The sequence below is a fragment of the Gadus chalcogrammus genome, chromosome 8 (assembly GCF_026213295.1).
Source record: "Gadus chalcogrammus isolate NIFS_2021 chromosome 8, NIFS_Gcha_1.0, whole genome shotgun sequence".
NCBI lineage: Eukaryota > Metazoa > Chordata > Actinopteri > Gadiformes > Gadidae > Gadus > Gadus chalcogrammus.
In genome coordinates this window covers 7,282,400-7,292,399 of record NC_079419.1, presented here as the reverse complement: position 1 = coordinate 7,292,399, position 10,000 = coordinate 7,282,400, and the positions used below count along the sequence as shown (strand labels likewise).

General features: G+C 46.9%; 1 protein-coding gene across 1 annotated transcript in view; it reads right to left on the bottom strand.

The window, feature by feature from the left end:
* Positions 1–8,808, bottom strand: part of LOC130387446 (dual specificity calcium/calmodulin-dependent 3',5'-cyclic nucleotide phosphodiesterase 1C-like) — a 46,431-nt gene extending 37,623 nt beyond the window's left edge. Inside the window, exon 1 of the mRNA XM_056596534.1 lies at positions 8,786–8,808. The gene's annotated coding sequence lies outside the window, so the exon portion shown is untranslated. The remainder of the gene's footprint in view (positions 1–8,785) is intronic.
* Positions 8,809–10,000: the final 1,192 nt, after the last annotated feature.

Below are 10,000 nucleotides of genomic sequence, written 5' to 3'. Positions count from 1 at the left end.
ACGTAAAACTAAATACACAATGGCCTAGCAATTGGCTCAGAAAGGTGTACGGTGCATATCACAAAGCAGGTTTCAAGGGAAGGATAAATTAGCCTCTGTCTGTCTCAAAAGTTGTACATTACGGATATAAAACATACCTCAGGCAGTTATAGAATAAACACAAGCTCCTGCTCCTCTGCCTATATTTAGAATAGAGCAGGTCAGCTTTGGCTTTTAAGACAGCTGTTTAGGCTACGAAAAACATCAGGATGGAGACTAGATTTGGAACTGCGTCACAGCAGGAAATTCTGCCCCCTCTGTGTGATTACGGCAATTAATTTAGCTGAAGTGTATCCACAAATGAAGACATTCATTCAGAAAACTCTGATCACACAAGAGCCCATGTCTTTGTCAAACAACAAAACAGGCCTTTGCAAGCGCTCACACACATTCATCGACGCGCACACACACACACACAACCAAACGCACACAAACACATAAACACACAAACACATTTGCTCACACTAGAACACACACACACACATCTGTGCACACACATGCATATACACACACAGACACACACACACACACACACACACACACACACACACACACACACACACACACACACACACACACACACACAGACACACACACACACACACACACACACACACACACACACACACACACACACACACACACACACATAAACAAACACAAACATGCACACACACATACACACAGCATTTCCAACACATTTTCAACACATTGTACATGACAGATGCACAGAGAGGAGCTAAGCCGCACTAAGGAGGTTCATCAATCATGTTTGGATGAAAGAGTACTCCACCTTGTAACAAACAGCAGTGGGATTTAATTTGCAGGACCAAATCTTTCAGTGTCTGCCATTGCCATTGCAGCTATCCATGCGGCGCAATAGCGATCATGGTGCTTTGCAATCAAGCTTCTCGTCCAATTTGTCCATCAGCACAGCAAAAAACATTTTTAATGGTCATGTCTATGAAAAGACAAACTTTGCTAAAGAAGGCGAGTTAACCGGTAGCTATGCTTTCGGCTTGCACTCTCATGTGTATCAAACCGTCCCTCAGCAAACTATCATTTGTTATTGAAGATTATAATTCTTTGCGCTCCCCTCATGTGGAAGTAATGGATTTTGCCATTTTCAGCTCCTGCCTCGGAAACAGAAAGCCACCTGAAAGATGGGCGGCCGAGGCCTGCCACATAGCTTATGATGGCATCGGCCCTGTGCTACGGTAGATATGGAAATACACTTGAAGTCTATCACTCCCAGCGGGACCAAAATGGCCAGGCCGGGCTCCGGAGGAAGGAGGACAGATAGTCTTATCCCCGCAGCCCTCCCCCCCCCCACTGGAGGGGATGGCCAAGTCACAAAACACAAAGCAAAAATGCCACATGCACTTATTTTCAATGCAAACCAAAGTGAAGGCTCCATGCGCTTCGCATGGACCTAATGATTCATGCAAAACCACACGCGTCGCACCCACACGGGTGTTGCACACACACACACACACACACAAACACACACACACACACACGCACACACACACACACACACACACACACAGACACACACACGTATTCAGTGTGCCTCTGTCAGGATGCCGCAGGTCATTACCTCCTGGATGAACCTCAACCAGCAGCAGCAGCCAGGAGGGAGGTGGCAGGGATGGATAGAGACAAACACATGGCGCGATGGAACTTGGACGAGATAGACGGATAGATTAGAGGGCCAATTCTCTCCATAAATCGACTGTATTATCTTTCTGGGGGGGGCGACGGGGTGGGTGGGACGAGGGGGACGGTACGGGGGGGAGGGGGGGGTTGTCGTGGTGTTTACGCTAGTGGCCCTGCTCTACAGTTGGGAGCTGGAGATAAACTGTTAAGAGATCAATGGCATCCATCTACAAAAGACAATTAGGCCCAATCCCATTTCTACCCCTTACCCCTTCCCCTTATCCCTTCCCCTTACCCCTCCCCCTTACCCCTTCCCCTTACCCCTTCCCCTTACCCCTTCAAAACAAGGGGGAGGGGTAAGGGGAAGGGGTAGAAATGGGATTGGGCCTTAATGTTGCAGTCAGGGTGATGCCTGCTATGCAAGAATACCCCGATGTAGGAAGGAGGGAAGGGTAAACAACAACAAAGAATCCAAGACCCGATCCATCATCATCGCTCTCGTTCGTGTTCCCCGGAGTCTGCGCTAAGTATGCCAGAAAGAAGTGAGAAATAAGTCACAAAGGCACTTGTCTGACAATCACGTACGGTCCAAATAATCGGCAGACGAAACACCCCGACAACATATCTTGACTGAGCAGCCTGTCTGACTTTGTCAATTCGACCCGAATGTATTACATGTTTGATCATGGGAAAGGTGTGTGCATGTGAGTGTGAGTATATGTGTTTTTCTGTGTGTTTGTTTGTGTGTGTGTGTGTGTGTGTGTGTGTGTGTGTGTGTGTGTGTGTGTGTGTGTGTGTGTGTGTGTGTGTGTGTGTGTGTGTGTGTGTGTGTGTGTGTGTGTGTGTGTGTGTGTTCGTGTGTGTGTGTGTGTGTGTGTGTGTGTGTGTGTGTGTGTGCGTGTGTGTGTGTGTGAGTGTGTGTTTGGGCAGGTATATCCGCAAGCCTTTCTCCTTAAATCCCTTACGCAGTCACAAATAGAGGTGTGTGTGTGTGTGTGTGTGTGTGTGTGTCTGTGTGTGTGTCTCTGTGTGTGTGTGTGTGTGTGTGTGTGTGTGTGTGTGTGTGTGTGTGTGTGTGTGTGTGTGTGTGTGTGTGTGTGTGTGTGTGAGTGTGTGTGTGTGTGTGAATGTTTATTTGTGGGCACATGTGTCCGTAAGCTTTTTCTCCTTAAATCCCTTACACCGTCACAAGCAGAGGTGTGTGTGTGCATGTGAGTGTGTATTTGTGTGCGTGTGTGTGTGCATGTGTGTGTGTATGTGAGTGTATGTGTATTTAGGACCTGTGCAGTGGTGCGAAAGAAGGAGCTGAGAAGTTGTGATTGAAGAAGCGGCGTGTGAATTGCGGTGACTCAGGTGTTTACACCGCAGGAGAAAAAAGAAGCACCTGATTCCAGTCAAGTGGAGACAGGGGCAAGAGCAAGAAAATAGGGAAACATAAGAAAATAGGTCCGCTCAAAAGAGTGCATTTAGGCTGGTGTGGAGGTTCTTTGAGCAGGCAATTGGCTGTCTAATTACCAGGTAGAGGCCAATGAGGCGAGGGGGGAAGGGAAAAGGAGGAGGAGGAGAGAGAAGTGAGAAAAGATGAGGGAAGACAACTGTAATAAACGTAAGACTCTCACAATGAACGCACAACATACAAAGGTGGATACAGACGGACGGAGAACACAAATGACACATAACCAAATTATTTAGTTGGGTCTCGGTGTCAAACCAGCCTGTGATTGGCTGAGCCCACGTGCAACCACCACGGCCGCAAAACAATTAACACGAGAAGCACAGGGCCATTTCTTAGAAGTCTTGTGTTCCCTCTGTCTCTCTGTCTCTCTTTCGCCCTCTCTTTTGGCTCGTCTTTCCCTCTGCCCAACCATTCTCATCAATCCCTCTCGGAGGACAACATTGCAGCATGGTTGTTCTCCTAAGATCTCCATGTTTTGAGTTTTGAATTGTACCGGTGGATCCCCGGGACGAAGCAGGCTAAGCCCCATTGATGCTCAGCAACCTCGGCATGTTTGCTTGACTTTGTGGGGCTTCAGCGACCTTCTATTAAGTCCATCAGTGTTCTATTTCTGACCTTTGTTTTATCGGAATCCCACGATATATATTGTGTGTCTCTATTCCCTTATCCCTTCAATCCCGCGGTGTGTTTGGGTTTACTCATAGTGACGAGAGCCAACTGAAAAGCGAATATCATTAGTACATCCATCCAGCCCCCACCACGCAGCTGAATCCCTTCCAATAAAGAGTCCGATAGCATTGGTGACTGACAAATGGCCGCATCGGTCGAGGGGAAAGAGATTGACACGGGGGTAATGATTTCTAATGGGCTGTTCTTGAAACACAGCCAATCCGCGGAACACTTGCCCTCTGATTACTGACATTAACCAAAGAGCTAGTTTTCCACCGGTGGTCCCTTAGCATGACAATATCTGTCCTCCTCCTTCCTTCCTTGTATTGCTTTTTCCCCTCCATTCATCTCCAAGTCCATCGATCCATTGACTCCATTCACGTCTTATTTTAAAATATATTGTATATGGTTGACTGAGATGGAGAGGAGAACGGAGGGAGGGGGTTGGGGCATGTGATGGTGTTACATCTTCAACCTAGTGTTTAGAATAAAACGATGTACGAATCATAAAGTAAAGAGGGTTCACTTTCAGGGAGGTCCATCAATTCCGCGTCTACCAAAAGCCATCACGACTGTCAGATCGAAGCCCATCATAAGACCGGCTAGCAGTGTGGACTAGCTCCCTCCAAGAAGGCTTGTTCTCCAATTCCCAGCTAATTTAGTGCAGAGCATATTACTATGCTAAGCTGTGAGTACAGTGTGCGAGACAAGGGTTCAGTGTTAACCACAACACTGGCAGAAGAAACACCCATTAGCTCGTAACACGAAGATCCAAATGAGTTTATCGTAATCCCCGCCCGTTACCATGACATTAATCAGTGACCTGAATGGCTGCGACACTGTGTCATTGTTTATTTCTTAATTATATTTATACCCACAGCACATGTGTTTCACATAAGCCAACATGTATTAATTTAAGCATGTTCGGGGCTTCCCGTGGGATTAAGATTGCTCTTGGGAGGTCACCAAGGACTTGGCAGGCAGAATCTCCGTCCAGTCCGTGTGCCGCCCTGCACTGTGAGGTTTGTGAGCGTTGTGGACGGGCACCAAGCACAGCAAAAGCGGGATGTTCTGTGTCGCCCGACTGCACACACAACGCCTTTGACCTCAGAACAGCAGGGAACCAGGGGCTGAAGAATCATTAACGCTCAAACTGTAGTGTGGCACTGCATTAAATACAAACAAACACTATTTGGTTTAGGTGTGTGTGTGTGTGTGTGTGTGTGTGTGTGTGTGTGTGTGTGTGTGTGTGTGTGTGTGTGTGTGTGTGTGTGTGTGTGTGTGTGTGTGTGTGTGTGTGTGTGTGTGTGTGTGTGTGTGTGTGTGTTGCGGCTGCGGCTGCGGCTGCGTCTCGCCGGCATGCTGCACCAACAAACAACTTTTAACATCTACACCCGTTGTAACTACCAGCGTTAATGTAGTTGATGCATCAAGAGTCCGAAAACTCGTTTTGATCATGTTGATCACCCTACTGAAACTCGCTTTCAAACAAGCGTTGCTCGGTGGGAGAGTCTATCGGCTACCGGAGTATGCCGACCCAGTCACGCCGGGCGCCCTGTGAGGTAAGCAGAGAAGTCACCATCTTAGAAGTAAGCTGTACGTTTGACTATAGTCTGGAGGAGGCATTCCTTGCCAAGGTTCCAAAATACCAACTTCTCAGAAATGAGATTGCACAACTGGGGTACACCTGCAAACTACTTGTGTTTATATTTGGAAGCCTTGGCCATGTCCACAGACTCGTCATAAGGGGTTTGCAGATGGCTGGAATTCCGAAGCCAAAAGCTAAAGCACTTGCGAAATTCTGCTCCATATCTGTATTAATAGGCAGCCGCCACATATGGAGGAGACGCTGCTTCCTGTATCCATAGACTGAGATCAGACATGTCAAAGAGATTCTGGGCTTGATGAGTGCATCTACCAGTGTTTGTGTTCAAGATTTGTTATTGTAAAATGTGAACATAAATAAATGACTAAAATGTGTGTGTGTGTGTGTGTGTCCGCGCAAACCCTTGCCAACTGGACTAGCCATGGTGGAGTGTTTACGGTTGACGGCCTCGCCTCGGATCAGATGGCAGACCACTCTTCTAAGTGGTTTGATTCTTCTACAGGGTGGCAGGGGAGGGGCCATACATCAGCGCAGGATTTCACATTAAAAGCGCGTGCCACGCCACTTGCTGCTTGGCGGAAGTTTCCCCCTCGTCACGTTCTTGTTCCCGGTGTCTCTCGTTGTGATGGAACGTTCTTGCAAGGCAGTGTTTATGCAAACAATATATCCTCCTTGCCTTTTAGAAGGAAAAAATAAGTATCACATCACAACACACGTCATGCCGTGCTGATAAGTGTGTTTTTTTGGGATTGGATTCATTATGTATTTGCAGTGGCGGGAAAAATGCACTTGCAGACACTTTGTGACATTCCCTTCAGCAAGAGCAGTGATTTGCGAGAGAGGCGCGTTTGAGCAATGTCTTTTCTCAGAACACACAATGGTGGGGGGGAGGGGGGGAGCAGTGAGGGTGCAGACGTGAGGACAGATGTGCGGTAAGGTCCCAGTTGTTTATTTGCAACCTGCGTGAACGCACTCATCACTCCAGCACCGGTCACATTAACACACTCTCTCTCTCTCTCTCTCTCTCTCTCTCTCTCTGAATCTCAATCTCAATCTCTCTCTCTCTCTCTCTCTCTCTCTCTCTCTCTCACCTCTCTCTCCTCTCTCTCTCTCTCTCTCTCTCTCCTCTCTCTCTCTCTCTCTCTCTCTCTCTCTCTCTCTCTCTCGCCCTCTCTCTCTCTGGACCCAGCACTTCCCTCTATACTCTTCCTTCTTTCCTTCCTTCCCTCTCTGCGTTCTCCAGCCCCATGCCCCCCACCAAGAAGATGGCCACCTCCATCTCTCTGCACTCCTAACCTTTCCATCCTTCTTTATTCCTTTCTTCCATACCTCCCCCCCCCTCCCCCTCTCTCCCCTGAAGAGAAGCAGCCATCTCTCTCTCCATCTGCGAGCAGAGGAGAGGAGAGGCTGCACTGGTGAGCCAGTAATGACAAAGTCCCGGTGTTCCTCCATGTCAATTAGCCCCGCAGTAATTACACAGACACATATGGAGCTGTCAATCACCTGCGTGCTCCTCCGCACAGGAACTCAGCCAACCCCCCAGCAGAGAGGGAGAGCGAGGGACACTGGGAGGGAAGGGCATATAGCCAGAGAGAGAGAGAGAGAGAGAGAGAGAGAGAGAGAGAGAGAGAGAGAGAGAGAGAGAGAGAGAGAGAGAGAGAGCTAGGGACACAGGGAGAAAGATCATGTAGCCAGAGAGGGAGAGAGAGAGAGAGAGAGAGAGAGAGAGAGAGAGAGAGAGAGAGAGAGAGAGAGAGAGAGAGAGAGAGAAAGAGAGAGAAAGAGAGAGAAAGAGAGGGAGAGCTAGGGACACAGGGAGAAAGGGCATATAGCCAGAGAGAGAGAGAGCGAGAGAGAGAGAGAGAGAGAGAAAGAGAGAGAGAGAGAGAGAGAGAGAGAGAGAGAGAGAGAGAGAGAGAGAGAGAGAGAGAGAGAGAGAAATCTAGGGTCACAGAGAGAGAGGGAGGGGCAGAGAGCCTGACAGCTAGAAACACAGAGAGAGGGAAAGAAAGAGAGAGAACAAGAGACAGAGGAAAAGAGAGAAAGAGCGATAGACAGAGGGACAAGGAGCAGAGAATCGGGGGCCATTATAAACAGCTAGCTCTACAATTTTCAGTGATTACCCTCTGTGCCAGAAAGGAGCACCACTCAAGTGTCGATCAATCTTACCTACTAGGAATGCCATTCATCAATACCAAATTCTGCAAACCGAAAATTACAAGTGGGACCCAAGTAAAACCCTAAATCCGTTTTTCTTCTTTTATATTTTCAGTTGCCTTGCTTAAATCTTGTGGAACTGAGGGGTTTGTGGGATTTACTTCAACAGCACTGCACTTCAAACATGAATTCGCTAATTCTGGCACCTGCCGTGCCAGGTGCGAACAGAGCAGGTCTCCCATGTAGTTGTATTTATTTCTCACTATTCAAAGCAACGGCTGCAGGCTTGAAGACGTGTTTACTCCGTATTGAGAAGCGGAGAGCCGGGTGTCCTTTCAAGTATAAGAGACGATTCATTCATTGACCAGGGATTTGGCAGGCTTCTTTGACAGTGCAGAAGAAAAAAGACAGCTTTTTACACAATTCCAACAGTTTTTATTCGTTGTCATCGTTTTCTAGGAATCTGGCATCTTAATAAAGCCACAAATTTGAGGGATTCCTTTTTTTTATTACTTTGACACAGCTCTACACAAGGCAGGTTCAGAAACAATACACTTAGGCTTAAATAATCCATTTAGAGCGGAGACATTGATAAATCCTTAGTTTGACGGCTTGTAAACAGATCTACTTGATAAAAAATAAGTCAATAGAAGGGCTGATTTCCCCAGAGCACCCTGCGACATTCTCGACAGAGCTGAACAAATGAGACTTTAATATTAAAATAGATAGTATCCCACCAATGGAAAGTTTGTTTGATTCGAGTGGTTTTTCGAGTGGGCATTACGCATTATTTAAAGAAACATATGCTTAACAAGCAAGTAATTGTCTGAAGATAGAAAATTGGCAAAGAACAATTAATTCATAATACGATAATGATTCCAACTGCTACTCACTTGGTCAAAACAATTTACAGAGCGCAGAACGGGGGAAAAAAAACAATTGAAAATGTTGAATTGTACTTCGTTTTGCTCCAGCATTTAGCAGTGCAGCATGGAAACAAGGGGGCTCATGGGTAATTCCGTTTTCACTCCACGTATGACTGCCAGTTTAATCTAAACATTATGTGCCGTTGTTAGCTAACAATGTGTGTGTGTGTGTGTGTGTGTTTTGCGGTGGGGTTCTCACTCAAGAGTAGTTGGGAGGAGGCTGGTTGTTTGCAGGGTGGGCGCCCAGATGGGCCTCACAGCATCAGGACTTACCTCTGTGACGTCTTCTTGTACTTCCTCCTGTGGGAGAGAGTGACAGGGTAAACGGAGGGCGCAGTGGTGGACAGCTGTGTATGGTGCATAGAACGGGTTGCTTCTAGTACAGCTGTTCTAGTACTTACTACCTGCTTTGCATTGGTTAACATGCATACTGTCTGTATTAGCGTCCTCTTAGTTGACTCAAGTGCCTTTTACGATGATGCACAAAAAAAACCGCATCTTTCATTCAGACGAACGGTGAGAGTGATGCAATGATCGGACAAGAGGAAAGACGAAGACAAAACAATAACCGACACACATGCACACAAACGCACGCACGTGCGCACACACAGACTCACACAACATGACATAAACATTACAAAACATTACAACTTTTGACCCTTAACATACCCACACTTCCACAGAGATATCAGCACAGTTTTAAAAGCCGCTTAGACATGAGTGTTTTATCAACAAAAACACATACACATTACACACACACACACACACACGCATACACACACACACATATGCAGATACATAAAAGCCCCACATTAGTGGCCTTGTGAGTGTTTGCATACATTTACATTCCAGTCTCACAGAGTTCTCACCACTTAGCCTGATTGCCTTCTCATATGTCTACCCATCTGTCGAGGAGCTCTGCACAAAACTGCTCGCCTAGGATCGCCACTCCTCTGGTATTACATTTAAATAATTCTTTACCGCAACGTGGGAAATGAACCTCCACATTTGAGGAGGACATAGATTGTTTTTGAGTCCATTAAGGTAATCAAATCGGATATGGGTCAACCTGTTAATGGCAGCACTGAGTCTTTGCAGGCAGTCAATGAAATTAGCTTTCCTTGTTGCTTCACTTTCTGCTCATAAAATGGGATATGTCGAAGGTGGGTAAAAGTTGCGAGTGAAAAGTAGGATTAAAAGAGAGAAGCAAAGATAAATACAAGTACAGCAACAGAGAGGTGAGGTACTAACAAGATTCAAAAGAGAGTCGTCAGTGCTCCCGGACACCATATGTCCTCTTTTATTCTCTCAATCTCTCCAATAAGATATCAACCCCCCTCCCCCCACCCACAATTCCTCTCTCTCTCCCTCTCTCTCTCTCTCTCTCTCTCTCTCTCTCTCTCTCTCTCTCTCTCCCTCTCTCTCTCTCTCCTCCTCTCTCTCTCTTCCCCTTTCTCTCTCTCCCTCTCGCTCTCTCTCTCTCTCTCT